Raw genomic sequence first — 16,121 nt, forward strand, 5'->3', positions numbered from 1 at the left:
AAGAAACCCCACTACCCCCCCCTTCCTGACCCATAGGCAATGCCCTAGAATTGCCATGAATGAAATTCCTATCTCCTAGCTGCCCATTGCCCTCCCAACCACCAGGGGGCTCTCTCACAATATCAGTTTCCACAGTATTCAATCTGGGATCCACAGCCCTGTCTAACAGCCAGGGCTGCCTATGGATCTCAGAGTCAGCCAGCCGCGATTCATTCGCGGACCAGCCTTCCACCGGATCACAGGTAAGGGGAGCGTTCTCCCTCCCACCCGCTACCCCTTGCCTGAATCTACCCCCAGCACCACCCCCCCTAGCTACTGCCCTACCCACCCTAGATCCGGGGACAGCAGCCCCGGTCGCCATGAAACCGGAGCCTGTTGCTCCGGCTTCCAACGCTGCCCAGCCTGCGGCTCCGGCCCCCCTACCACCGGAGCCCGCAGCCCCCAGCCCCAGAATGCCGAAGCCCGTAGCTCCGGCCGCCATATTTCCGGAGCTTGCGGGCCCGGCCGCCATGTTGCCGGAGCCCGCGTGTACGGCCGCCATGTTGCCGGAGCACGCGGGTCCGGCCGCCATGTTGCCGGAGCACGCGGGTCCGGCCGCCATTAAGCCGGAGCCCACAGCTCCGGCCGCCTGCAAGCCAGGGTACAAGGTCCCCGCCGCCATAGGGGGGCGCCCGATGCGCCCGCAGCCGGCTCCCCCGCTGACAAAGAGGAGCCTGATCGTCTTTTTGCAGCACCTCCATGTGGCCGGGAACGCTGAACCCTGGAGCCTCCTGACTCCAGGGGTATGGATCTACTTGCAGAAGCCCCCACAAGCAGCGGGGGCTGCACGTCTTGCCGACCTCCAGCACCAGCAGTCCCTTCCACGCCTCCTGCACGCTCCACAGACCTCCTAGCAGTGGTGGGGGAAGCCAGGGGGGGAGAAGCAGCCCCCCTAACATCCCCCCTGCGACTCTGCCGTGGCCGAGGATTCCTTCCGCCCTCCCCCTCTGCAGCAGCCAGCGGAGGCTGCGCTTGGGGGATCGGAGGGTCCCTAATGGGGCTCCTAACACGGCGCCGAGTCCGAGGGGGCTCAGCAATCAGGCGCGCCGGAGGCCTGCTCCTCCGCGGCCGCCTGGCGTCCAGTCCCCCAGACGTGGCGAATACGAATGCGCGACCGATAATCCGATTCTGCTTGATGAATCAGGGGCTATGTATTATAAATAATTACAATATGCATATGCATATATAATAAAATATGCATTTTTAATAAAGGCAGACTGTATTTCATGAAAATGTGGATCATACAAAACTGCCTCTGAAAGTTATTTCTGTGGTCCTTCTGTACCTTGAACTCAATTTTGCCTATGTACCAAATACACATAAAGCACCCAAGTTTTCATCCTGTGATATGTGTATAGTCATTCAACTACTTATTACTTTATGAAAGTATTATGCTTAAACTTAAACTAGTTAACCAACCATGTGCTATATAATGAAATGCTAGCCTCATAACAGGCCTAAACACCTAAAACTGCTCGATATCTACTTCTACTTCTTCCTTTCTTACCCTTCCCTCTCTGTTCTCTTTAAGTTTTCTGTTTGAATATCTTTGTTTATTGTCTTCTGTTTGTTTATATTACCTTTTAGTATTACTGTTTTTAATATTATATACTTCCCAAATGATTTACTATTCAAAGTGTACAAATGTCCACTCTATGTACAAATATTTACTTTGCTATGTGAATTGTCTCCAGTATGTTAGTTAAATAAACTATATACATTGATTATGATGACGAATAGGAAAACAACACTGTGCCAAGTTCTTAAATGTAATTTCCAAAAACCTTTGTTCTTAGAAAAGAAGGAAATTATTTTTGGCTCTATGTGTATGCATAGCCATGCTTCCATCCCTGTTGGCCTGAGTGGTCAATAGTGATATATTATTATTGGAGTTATTTTCCCTAGAACCAAAATCAATGCCAAGCTTTGTGCAGATGTACTGTTAATGCAGGAATTCGTATGAGCTAAAGGTTACCTAGTGATATAAAGTCTACTGAACAATTCTAGCTTACAAAAATACTCATATTACCAGTCAAAACCTCAGTAAAATATATATTTATTCAGTGAGATTAGTAGTGTTTATTTTTTATTTTTGAAACTATTCTAAAATATATGATCCATGAATGAAACCAAACTACTGATTTCCCCAGTCTGTATTTACTTAAATATCAAAAAAGTGAAAAGAAAAATTGACTATGCATTGGAAAGTTCTAAGTTGTCAGGAATTGCAAACATTCAAAAGACAAAATTTTGGTATAGATAGGGGTAGGGATTTGTATACACAGTTATTGAAATCTACATTTTGTCTTGTCCATGGCAAGGGTAATGGAGGTCAGTCATTATTGCACCATGTAAACAAGTAAATGTTGCATCGACTTTCAAAGAAGCTGCATAGCTCAAGGTTTAGCACAATTGTATGAAATAGCACCTGTGTACATATGCTAAGTCATCTCCATGTGGGTATTGAACCCAAAGGAAAGAAACTCAAAAGAATAATTGGAAAAGATGACAGAAGCAGTGGCGGAGTGAGAAGGAACTTCGCAGTCATCCCGGGAGGTGGGGGGGGGGGGGGTTTGCAGGTTAGTCTGCCATAATGTGCAGTATGGAGGTAGCTGAGAACAACAGTATAAAAAAAAACAAATATCACCATACTTTGAAATAGAACATACATGGGGTGGAGGAAGGAGGGTAGGGAAGTCTAGGGAACAACAGGGGGTGGGGGATGGGGATGGGTGTTGTCAAGTAAATCCAACCTATTCTAACCACATTATTAGACAAGGTTGACTAACTACCAAGCATCAACCATATAGAAATGTTGAGAAGCAATAGCTTGGGATATTAGCCTTGAAAGTTAGCGGAGTGTAGAGAATATAAAATAAGTGACTTATACCAGTGCCCTATTCTTGATTAAAAAATGACAAAGTATCATGGAAAGAAATACATGAAATAAAATAAACCATTGTCCTTCATTATCTCATGATGTAAACATTTACAGGGCACAAGAAGCAAAAATAAATAAAACTTTTAGACTTACCAATGCTTACAAATCACAGGACAATGAAAATATATAGGGAAGATGATATGTACATTAAGCAATGGCAGACACATAAAAAAATAAATGAATAAGGAAGGAATCATACAGATTATTAGTACATCATTTTGCTGCCAGAAAAGTTCTTTATTGAAATGCAAATTAAAGTGAAGTTGTCTACACAGTTTGTACTGTATATTTTTAAGTTAAACTGTCCAAGTGGAAAAAAGTAAACTGTGTCATCATTTAGAAATAATTACACATGTTAAGCAAGCTTGTTGATATGTAATCATCTCCTGCTACAAAATAATAGCACAAAGTGAGAAATCAGAGGTAGAATTCATGCTCATCAATGTAATTAGGCAAAGTCAGTTTTGAAACTTTAAAAATGATTTTGGTTAACCTAAATGAGACAGTTTGTACTTATGAATAAGAAGCTATTTTGAAACAAAAATAGCAAAAATATTACAAGGAAGCCACAGGAAAGCTTAATTATTACTCATAGTCTAAATTTACTAGGAAACAAATAAATAAAGAACATTCAACTTAACATTGATCTAAATTTACGGAGTTGATTTAATATGTACTATCCTATTGAATGAATAAGTAGGTGAATGATCCTGGGTTCTTGTCAGTACAGGTTTATTGAACACTCTTTGAGTCATAGCAAACCAACCCAGAAAACCTTGGAAGGGCTTTGACAAGAGCCTGTTAATAAAAGTAAATAGGAGGTACCTGTTAGTTTTAAGGGCAGTACAGGTAGCCACAAGTTAAGGACATCCGACATACAGACGACTACTACATAAGAACGGGGTTTCCCTGCTCGTTACTGTGCAGAACTGAGGCTTGATGGGAAGGAGGGGAGCAGTTTGCATGATTTGCAGAAGAAGTCTTTTGGTAAATACAGTTGAGGTTGTGGGTGATCTTAAGGGCTGAGCTGTTCAGCCTCTTGTAATTCTTTATTGACCAAGATAAACTCTGCAGTTGTTTCTTTTTGCATATAAAAGCACAGCTTGCTACAGATGTTAATGAATGTCTAGGCTCCATAAAGATTTTTTTTTTGCTTTGTTTGTGATTAACTCACAGTGAGGATTTTATACAGTAACTGACACCACACTGCCTGCCCACTAGGTCCCCACTTTGCAGCTACTGCTCCTGAATGATGGAGGCTGGATGGGGCAGAGTGGGGCAATTGTACTGTAGTTGAAAATGTTTAAACCTTTACCGTGCATGCACAGAAAGATAAAAATAAATAATATTTTGAAACAAACATCTGTCCTAATTGCATTCATTAAAATATTGTACCTGTTCCGACGTACATACAAACTCAACTTAAGAACAAACCTACCGTCCATATCTCGTATGTAACCCAGGGACTACTTGTACTTCCAGCCAAAGGGGAACTGCCCACTGTATACATTAGAAACTGACTGGTAGCCAGTATTACCATCGGTCCTATTGATTGGTGATTATCAGGGGCAGTATCATCTCTCATCACCATTCAGAAAATGATTTGCAAGGCACATCTGGTATGGAGTAGATGTTACCAATAAAATTGCTTTGGAGTTTGCAGTTTCCAAACATGCAGAGCAGTAATGAGATTTGCAAACTGCAACTATCTAAAGCAGCTTTTCTCACCTTGAAATAACTTTAAGGTTATAGGGAAACCCTTTCTATAATACTATAGCCACAGCTCACATTCTATGAGCATGGTTCTCAAACCTTATCCCTTTTAACTAAGGCATTCAAGTCTCACAAGATTTGATTTGGATTTTTTAATGCATGTATGTATCTAAATGCAATCTATAGTGAGTAAATAATTAATAATTAATATGATTTTATTTATTATCTTTTTCCCCATTTTCACCTTTAGAAGCAAAGAAATATTACAAAAATAAAAACAGCAGTAACGCTGTCATACAACACACAGTCTCTGGTAGAGAATGTTGCTAAAATTCAGATTCAAAGCTTAAAAAATAAATCCTATTGTTCCAATAGCCTTTGAGGGTGGCAAACCTCAAATGAAATGCATATGCCTTGAGGTCTGGACTTTGACTAGGCTATATTCCAACATTGTAACCCAATGACCCAATTTCAACAAAGCTTTAGCTGTCGCACAAATGGCCTCATATTTGACCCTAGAATGCCTTGGTATAGAGAAGTTCATGAAGAAGACTCTATGGGCCTGATTTATTAAAGCTTTCCAAGGCTGGAGACGTTACACTTTCATTTGTGAAGCTGGGTGATCCAGCAAATATGGAATGAATTTCTTCAATGTCACTTGCTATTTGCTAGCAATTTAAAGTTTTCTGGATCACCAAGGTCCACTGATGAAAGTGTATTTTCTCTAGCTTTAGTAAATTTAGACCCAATTACTGCACAGTGCTCTGTGACTGCAAAACAAGCCCAAATGACCACCCCTCCACCACTGTGCTTGACATTCAGTATGAATATTTCCACTGACATGCTTTGCTTGATTTTTGCACTGACAAATGTAACACTGTGTAATTTGTCTTCCCTGTCCAAAGAACATTGGTCCAGAAGTCTTAATGTTTGCTCAGATGCAGCTTTGCAAACCAAAGCTGTGCTGCCAAGTTCTTTTCAAAAAGAAGAGGCTTTCTCCTTCCAAACCTTCCAAATAATTTATGATGGTCCATTAATCAAATGCATTTGATTAGCAGAACTTGCTTGCTATAGATTTGGGAGGAGTTTTTTGGATTATGCATTTTGACTGCATCTCTGGTAAATAATGACATGGTATAATATCTCATGTGTTGTTCACCTGAGGTTGTATTTACCTCATTTTAGAACATGCTACGCACCCGGGGATAAAACTTTAGACTTGAAAAAGGATTTATGTTCCTTTTAACATAACCATAGCCTCTATAGTACCTAATGTCATATATACAGTGGTACCTTGGTATAAGTCCTTAATTCGTTCTAGATCCTTGGACTTATACCAAACAGGACTTATACCAAACACATTTTACTCATAGGAAAAAAAAGGAAAATGATAAATCTGTTCACATAAAAAAAAAAATCCTATAGTTATTGGCATATTATTCATTGATGGGGTTGTATAAAATAATTTAAACACTGCTTAATACTAAAGTACATAAATACAAAAGCAATTCGATGAAAAAAAAATCAAATTTAGCCTTACTTTACCTTGCTGAGAAGAGTGGAGTGCCTACTAGGATGGTGCTGAGAAGGGAGGAGGAGGAAATGTTATGTAATTCACAGTTATAGCGCGGGTTGTTCACTGAATTGTAGCAACTGGCGTACTGATGCTCGTGGGCAGCCGTAGCTTTGTCTCGAGAGAGGTAAATAAGGGTAGTGCGCGGTATTATGACTCATTTTTACCCAAACAAGTTCTAGCACAAAGGTTGTATAGCAAGCAAAAAAGCAACCTATACCAAGTTGGACTTATTCCAAAGGGGACTTATACCGAGGTACCACTGTATTTATATATCATATATTGGCTATGAAATTTGTTTTCCATTTCAATGCTGTTAAAAATTAGGTTTTTATATTTTGCATTAGTAATCACATATCTAAGGACATCTCCTTATGAATCCTTAAGTTCCAGGGGTAAGAAGGAGACTACTTGTGCTTTTATTTATTTTTAAAATGTAAAAGTTATGTTATTTTACTACTATTGGTATATACCAGTAGTTTGTTGCTGGACTTTGTAATAGCAAAAGACACTGTCAAGATATATCAATGAAACTAACAATCATTCTGTCCATGCATAACAAGCAGTAATTATAGGGCTAAATACTACCTACTTTCTGTCAAAAAATTCTGCCAACAGAAAAATTGACAGTCACACATGAGAAAATGAGAATGTTAAAGAGAAACTATTAAATCACAAACAAATCTACATTGCAACATTTTTTTGCTGCAAATGATTGCCACCTATTCAAAGAACCTTGTGACTGGAAGGTGGTTCAACCTTATAATTGCAATGTATTTACAAAAACAGAATGATGATTTAATTCATATAATTAATTTCCATGTATGTATTTCCATTCATTCACAAAGTAAAAAAAGGCCATGACCCACATTATGTCACATGCTATATACTGTAACTGAAATTAACTGAACAATACATCTACAAATTTCTTTTCTTAAAGAATGAATTCTAAATAGGTTTGCCAGTTAACTTTGGAAATGATAGAGAAATTCAATTCATCATTTTACCCACACTATATTACGATAAAGAACAAGAAAGCACGTTGACATAGTTGTCCTCAAATCCAAAATTAAATATAAAAGAAAATTCTTTACATATTTAATTATCTCTCATCTTAAGTTTTATTAAGTGCATCTGTTATTGGAGAAATATGAGGCTAGTATTGCTGACCTCCTCTAAAGCATGCTAGTTGCTTGCCTAGACCTGGTTTTCAACTATTAATTCAGTGACCTGGAACAAGCAGGCAATAAAGGAAGGTTGTGAAAACCTAAAATTCATTATCTCTATATTTGTTATGAGTTAGTGAATAAGAAAGTATAGAACCCACTGCATAAGCATGACAGCCAGGTCAGCAATTGCATTCTACATATTTCTCTTGTGACAAGTTACTTTTATAGTAGGAAGATAGAAGTGATGGCATTGTCATTATTCAGACTTTATTCTCATTTAGAGGACAATGTATATTGTTATCTATATGTATAACCGTGTTAAAACCAACACAGATTACTTTATGCATTATAGAACTTTAGCTTGTGTTATCATTTCCAACCTGAAACAATTTGTTATAATTATACACTGGGTGAAGTATACTTTACAACACTCTGAAAGCATATACACTAGTAAGCATTTGTATTTCAAGGTCAATAACTTATCCAACCCTGTAAAAATGCCTTTCCCACAAAGTGAGATGGGAAATGCTATAAATTTATGTTGGATAAGTGAGCTTTCCCTGCCTGAAAAGCAAGCTGCTAATAGATCTAATATATTTGTGAGTCATGTATGAGTTTTTATATCATCCTTGTTCACATAAAATAAAAAGTGCTTGATGAATTATGTCTTCTGCCTATTTGTACCTCAATAATACACAATGTAATATCGTGGCATTTTCCTCCATAAAGGTGTCCCCAAGACTTGGTGTTTATAATCCATTAATCTGAAGGGTTTCAAATCTTTATACAACCCACTTCCATTCCCAGTCTATAAACTCTACTGATTTTGTACCTGTAGATTAGATTATAGATTAATGTTCCACTTGTTAGAGAATTCACATTCTGGTATGCAAAGGGAACAGTGTATGATGTGATGGATAATGTGTGTATGATGTAATATTGTACAAATGATTTCCTGGTATGGACCTTATGTACCTTGGACCTTTAATGCATAAACCCTTACTTTCTCTCCAATGGGATGCATTTACTAAAAGGAGTGTCAGGCTGTTTACTCAGTGAAGTGAATTTAGATTACTTTGCAAAGAAAAAACAATCAAAACAAGATTTTTTTGGCTTTTTGCAAATGGTTGAATAAAGTCATCAAAGGATCACCTCATTCACTAAGCTAAGTAAAATTTTCTTATCCAAAGTGAAAATTCACTTGATTAAACATTTTATATTTATTTAGTAAATCAGCTCCGTTACTGTAAGATATAGTTGCATCTGTGAAATTTGTTTCTAGTTTTAGACATTGTGTTAGTTTTACTGTGCATTTGTTCCCATTCTTGTTATCATAAAATTTGCAAAATTTGCTCAATTTTCATCTTTAATATTCCATTTTTGTAATTACACAATAAAGAGCAATAATTTTATCGGGGGTTTTCTTTTCTTTATTATGAAAGAGTAATTTTTTAAAATTAGATATCATTACTAGCAAAAGTGTAAAAAGTCTTTGTAAGTGATATAGTAATAATATGGTTAAAAAAGTTCTGTCATGTTGCAAGATTGAAATGTGTTTTACAATTTTAGAAAATAGTCAAGTCATTGCTGAAATAACTGCATAAAAATAATATTACACGGCAAGCAACATTATAGAAAAGTATCTGACAGAAATCTAGTTTTAGGACTAGTAATGCTTATTTTACTAACAGGGTGGCTGCTAGTTTTCCCTAAACATGAAATAACAGCAAACACTATGTACGTGCAGACCCTGGTAGGGCACAATATTGATGGTTGTGTCTTTCCTGCTGCTTGGTCTGCTGCTCCATTAAGACACAGGAAGTGTTTGGTGACAGAAATAGTATGGTGACCACAACAGCTGCAGGCTGCAGTCTTTGTAGAGCTGTGACTGGAAGAGGACTGGCTTCTGGGAGAAAAGGATTCCTCCCCCCCAGGCAGAAAGAGAGGAAAGACCACTTCATTAAGGCTAGGTACACATGTGCAATAGTTTTTGTCCGATAATCGTCTCTGATATCGGAATGAGAATATTGTGTACAGGGCTAGTCGTCCATGGTCCGAATGACCGTCCTGGTGGATCCACAGATGAATGGACAACGAATGATCCTAATGGAAGTAAAGGGGAAGAGAGTGCAGCAGGGTGCCGCTCCGTTGTTCTTCCCCTCCCCTCTCCATGGAGCGGAACGATGCCGTATGCACTCGTTCATACATCGTGCAGTTATTAGTCATTGGAAAGGATTGTGAAAAATCCTTTCCAATGACAATTGTTGCACATGTGTACATAGCAAAGTAGAGAGGGGGGATAAGACTGCATTTTATGTCATTCAACTGTTAGAGTTCTGGTGCTTTCTTGTTCAAGACTGAATAATATCACAGGTCATCAAAAAATTAGTTTTGATAATCATCAGAAACCACAGCAAACTTTTCAAAATCTGTTTTTCGAGCAGATTTCAGATCTGTTTTTCCCTAACACATACAGTTCCTGAGTTATGAGTACTATTATAGTTACCATTATATGTGCATGTATTTTGTACTAAAATGTAAGCACTATTAACATGAATGTTAATACATCTTCAGTGTGAAGAAAATAAGGTGTGAATGTGAATGAAGTGAATGTTAATTCCAGAAACCTTGGTAGTGATGCTCCATTAACTGAATGTGCTGGTGAAAACGTTCTCCTTGTTCGTCACTCACCATACCAAGATTATCCGGAAAGAATTCTAGATGTGAGTGCAAGAAATGTATTTTTAATGACATGCGACAACCCCGTTTCTGGTATGAATCAAGCAGATTCTGAACTCCTTCCTTGTATGCAGAAGACTTATGGTTGCCCAGGAAATTTTCACACAGCCACTTGAATGCATCCCAAGCTTCTAGCTCAGCTGCTGAGAGAGATTGTTTGAAAACATCATCCTGCAAAACAGACTTGATCTGTGGTCCTATAAATATTCCTTCCTTCGTTTTGCAGTGCTTATGTTTGGAAACTTCCCAACAAGGTACTGAAAACCCATGGAGTTTGATTTACCCATGGCCTTTACAAGGTTCTTCATTAAGCCTAACTTGATATGGAGAAATGGCAGAAATACTTTATGCGGATCAGCCAGAGGCAGAAACTTGACACTGCTTGTTCTGGGCTTATAGGTATCTCTTGGTAGCCAATCACACTTGACATAATGGTCTCCCGTAAATTGGATGTCCCACAGGCATAGGAAACAGCAATAATTTGTGAATCCTCCTTGCATTCCCATCAGCAAGCCATTGACCTTTAGATCTCCACAGATGTTCCACTGCTGTGTTTTATACTGGATTGCTTCTAGTAGTAACTTATTGTTGTCATAGGACTTCTTTAGGTTAACGGAATGGGCAATCGGTAAACTTGGTTTGGAATTACCATTATGCAGTAAGACTGTTTTCAAGCTTCTTTTAGAAGAATCAATGAAGATTTGTCATTCAGATGGAACATGCTCTTGTGACAAACTGTTAAAGAGTGCATTTATATAATGACAGTAGCACAGTGAGCCATCATTAGTGAAGAACTTTGTCAAGTTATGATTTCGTTTTTTGTAGTGAGTCACAGTTACACCCTTTCCAAGCAAGTGCTTCTGTTTAAGCCTTGAAGCAAGAAGTTCTGCTTTGTCTTTGGAGAGATTTAGATCACGAACAAGGTCATTCAGCTGTAACTGTCTGCAACTCCAGTGCATTTCTCATCACCTTCTACAGAAGCAAGTCCATCATGTGACTGTACCGGAACTGGCAATGATTCATCATGGGGAACAGGCCTAATTGCAGAATCAAGTCTGGGATATACAATTTTGTGCTTAGTCTTACCCGAGAATTCACTTTTGTTGTCATGGCAAAAACAGCAGTTGATTAGATGGTTTTGCAGTTCTCTCCACACCATCAAGATTGCAAATGGCATTGCTGCTTTATGCCGATTTAGCTGGTACAGATGGCATGTGGAACCCAAGATTTATCCTGGTCACCAAGTGGACAGCCGAAATATAATTTGTATATCTTTTTAAATTCTGTGGTAATTTGGTCATGTTGTGCTTTGCTTGTGAATAAACCACACAGGTAACAGAAACTGTCTGGATCTTTAAGGCCATTTCTAGGCTTGATGACAAATGAAATCAATCGCAGTTAGTGCGGTCTCTAACCTTAAAAAAAGAAAACTGTTGTTAAATGTTGTAATGTGTTAAGGATATTTATCAGGAATTTCACACAATATATAATTAGCTGCATTACAAAAACTAGAACTTGTAGAGAAAAACTGAACACAGATTTGAAATCCGCATCAAAAATACTACAGAGCCAACATACAAATATATCTGATAAAAATGACATGTTGACCTGTGTAATTAACCTTTTTGTGGATTACAAATGCTTTACTACCTGTACTACCAATGGCCAGAGAATCAATGTATTGTTTTCCTGACTAATCTGCCATTGTAACTGGGTCCAGGTTTTTGGTTGGGTCATGTCTGGTATGGTAACAAAAAGGGCAAACTGGAACAATTTAGCTGCTCCTATATGGGTGAATCCTACATATATGTACTATTTACAATAGGAATCAAACAAGGTATTCTGTGAACAGGGCAAAGACTGGAATTCAGAAAGCAAGTTACCTGATCACCATCAGGGTCACAGGTACAATGCTAAGACTATGTGAAACTTGTGAAGCAAGAATATATAGACCTTCTGATAATGAGGTACAAGTGTTGCTTAGCCAGGAGTTGAACCAGCAGCAAGCTGTGTGCTGCACATGTGAGACATGCTAATCCACAGTGCCAACAGCAAGTGACATAGGGAGCCACAGGGTTCCTGACAAATACTAAAAAGAGAAGACATAAAGCCCCCAAAATGAAAATCAATCCAGCTGTAGGTATGATGGCTGGAGTGATTTTCATTTTGGGGGCATACTGTGGCATAAGTTTAAAGATTTGCAAAGAACCAATAGCAATTCCCCAAGAGCTAATACTTTTCTTACTGACTTCTGGAGAAATTGATTAGTGATGCTTTTAGTGGGCTGAAGTAAAGGCACTAGTGGAAAATGCACCTGGGACCGAACCGCATTAAAGGATATTTCTTTAAAAGTCATAGTACTTACAATAAACTTGTGGCGACTACTTTTTATTTCAAATGTTTGTTCATAATGTTAAAACAAGCTGACAGGTTTACTGTACATATATGCATTTAGCAACCAATCTAGCAATAAAACAGTATGTTCATGTGTTAAAAAAAAATTAGTACAAACAGAAGAAACGTATGAAACGTAATCCAAGATACCACTGAAAAAATGCAAATAACTTCTGATATATATATATATATATATATACACACCTTGTACACACATACAAGCTTTAGAAATAAATGTTTTCAACTCGACCAACTCATTAAGATTTAACTCCTTTTAGTAGAACTTGTGAAATGTGATATCTTAAACTTTATGTCTCTGGTTTCCATAAAAAGTTGAAGGGATCAAATATATAGACCAACATAGCAGTAAAGTGCTTGCTTTAGCCAAGCTAATTATTTATTCATTATGGTGTAATGTAACATTGCCCAATCAATTGAGCATTATGTTTACAGACTTGTACAGAAAGAGAGGAGAAGGAGACTTCATTTGTCTCCTTGACTGTCCCATTTGGTCTGTTAAGTGATCCTAAGGGGATTATAAAGAATATGAGTAGGATTTTGTAAGTACATTTACGTTTAATTACAGACATTACTGCTAGTACTTGAAGAACAACCTTCACACATGCACCAAAGGGTACATCCCGTTCATTAAAAGCAAAGGACTGATGCTACTTGTACTTACTTTGGGAATTTTAATTGACCCCCAGTGTCTTCTAATGTTGCACATTTGTCCTAAGGATTAACATAAGGCCCTTTTGTTCATCATTGAGTTAACTGATACACTCCCTTGATATGTGCTGATTTAAATACCTGTGGTTAGCAAACATTGTTTTGGGGTTAATTCTAATTTATATATAAAAATATACATTATAAATATATAATATACATTTCTAATATATATATATATATATATATATATATATATATATATATATAAATATATATATTATAAAAGTGGGATATTACACTTACTTATCTTATGTCTATGTAAAAAAATGGTGAAGCTATCGGCCTTTAGGAGGATGCTACATGGTCTGCATGCTAAAAAAGGGGATCATCAAAATCATTTCAGTTCATATGAAGTGTGCTCCTGGAAGTGTTTACATAATAGAAAATGATAAATTCTCAGGTGAACCAATATATCATTGTTTGCTATCTTTTTTTAGGAAACAAACTCCAATATTGTTTTTATCATGGCTTAGATAATATGGCTTTGCCTTGTGTTTTCTCAGAATATTAATAAACCTTGTGAAAGTTGGCCTGCTAACAGAACACCGAAATTGTATTGGTAAACCTATTAGAGGACACCCTGTCAAGAACTGGCCTGAGGTAAGTGAAATTGTGTTTGTTTGCTATGTAGACTTTTCCTTGATATTCCTGTCAAGATTTACCAGTTCAGCCCGCCACCCCATACAGTGTATAGGACTAATCTGCAACATATTACCTAACAGCAGCATGTAATATCCCTCCCTAACTTCATACTGTATCATACAATTTGCAGCATGGTGTCAGGTGACTCGGTGATGGTAATGGTGGCTGCCCCAGGTCCACCAATACCCGACATACAGTCACCAATTATCAGAAAGCAACCCTTTAGAGGAGATACAGTGCAATGGGGGAAGGATTTGTTCTAACCTGCTGTTGCGTCCGAGTACTGCTACATTGAATAGTACAGTGCATTGAACAGTGGCAAGATGGGGAATTAAGTTAGCTTGGTATGGTACCAAACTGTAGTGTCAACATCTGCCCATAGTGCAAGCCCTGTCTATTGGGCTGTAAATTTAAATGTAATATCCATCACTTTCCTCCTTGTCAACCCACTGAATATCTAAAGTTTCCAAAGGTAATTTACTGTAATAAATGTAATAAAATATACAAAAATGTCCCACCTAATTATATATATACCAAACTATGACCAAATAGTAAAGTAAATTAAAACAAAACCAGTAGTTGAAAAAAGGGACAATGCTAAAGATAAAACAATTATTTTGTATTTTATAAAAAAAAGATAAATATGTACAATACCTATACGATAAAGACAGAAATGAGCAAACATAGGGATGGCACTTGATATAAATTCAAAGAACCTACATAAAGATAATCTTCTTCCAAAGTGGAAAAAAATGCAATAAGCATGTAGAAGCGTCAGATATTGGTGGCCCTGAAAGTAAAATGCTCTCTATAAATTATGGACCCCTAGTAAAATAACCAGATTACATTTTCTCTACCAATAAAAAAAAAAAAAAAATCTGCACTTATATCCACAATGTTTGCATGCAAAAAATATGTGCAGTACTTTTTTTTTTTTTTTTTTTTTTTACACAAGTACATGTTCCACATTATATGCACAAAATATATGTTTCTAACAGCCATAATTACAGTAATGGTGCTATGAAACTATCATATTAATTCACAACTATTTCTGTCATTTGACAGGGATTACCTGAAACAGCAATGTTGAAAAACTATTTCATTGTCATACGATTTGGTCTGACTCTCTCTAATTTGCATCCAAAAACTTTGCAGCTATCAAAATAAAATCAGTGAAAGTTATCTGACCAGAATAAATTCAATCACAAAACACTGTTCATGATAAAGGGGTTAAATGCAGCGGTCATATAGCCACAATGTTTAATAAAAAATGATAAAAGCTTTGAGTAAGCTTTTCATGTGTTCCACTATGTATTCTGGGCATAATTGAAATTCCACTTGAAGGAACCATTCTCTTGTGCTTCATTAGCCAGGCATAAGGCCTCCAAGATTTGTTATGGGAATATATCATAAATGAGATTTGTTATACTGAAATACTTCATTAAATCCAATGGTAGCATGACTCCAAAGAATAAAACAGCCTTTTATTGATGTAGCGCAATGTGAATTCAGAAGCTTGCTGTATCATATTATGTCTTATGGTGCACATGAATGGTAAACCAGCCTATTCTCTTGCCGTAAACCATCCACAAATTACCATCTCCATAAACATTTCAGTAAGCCCCTAAAGAAAAATCTTGTTGTAAAAGGTATTGGCTGGCTTCCATTTAAATAAATGATGTCTTTATTCTTCATTGTAGTCAAATGGCATGTGTTTTATTTATATAAAAAAGAAAATGTTAACAAAAGCCATGGCAAGTGAACATGGTTTTATATAGATAAGACATATAAATTCATGGTACCTAGCAAGTTAAAAAATAATATTTATGAAACATATTACAATCCTATTGTAGTTTTATGTTGATGTGTTTTACACAAAGAGTAAGAACAACTTTATGAACAGTTTATACAGTTGTAAAATTGGTTTAGATTTGTAACAGAACTGAATCATGAGCAAGCAGCCAGTGTACTAGGAACTGGCAGCTGAAACCATCGCAGCCATTGGTTAAAGGGGGAAATGGCAAACATTCAGCTCATTTGATGGTTGAATTATTGCAGAAGGGGGAGAGTGGGGAAGTGGCTGTTTTTCCACTTGCATGTCGGGAAATTGAAGAGATGATGCAATTAGGGGTCATTCAGAAGTCCCCCAGGGCATGGGCATTACTGGTAGTTCGTTCTGTGT

General features: G+C 37.4%; 1 long non-coding RNA gene across 2 annotated transcripts in view; it reads left to right on the forward strand.

The window, feature by feature from the left end:
- The window catches only part of LOC140327751 (uncharacterized), a 180,481-nt gene that overhangs the window by 67,296 nt on the left and 97,064 nt on the right, over positions 1 to 16,121 (forward strand). For both annotated transcript variants that reach the window (XR_011920103.1, XR_011920104.1), the window contains exon 4: positions 13,801 to 13,897. This is a non-coding gene — a long non-coding RNA (uncharacterized lncRNA). The remainder of the gene's footprint in view (positions 1 to 13,800; positions 13,898 to 16,121) is intronic.

This window comes from Pyxicephalus adspersus, chromosome 3 (assembly GCF_032062135.1).
Source record: "Pyxicephalus adspersus chromosome 3, UCB_Pads_2.0, whole genome shotgun sequence".
NCBI classification, from domain to species: Eukaryota; Metazoa; Chordata; class Amphibia; order Anura; family Pyxicephalidae; genus Pyxicephalus; species Pyxicephalus adspersus.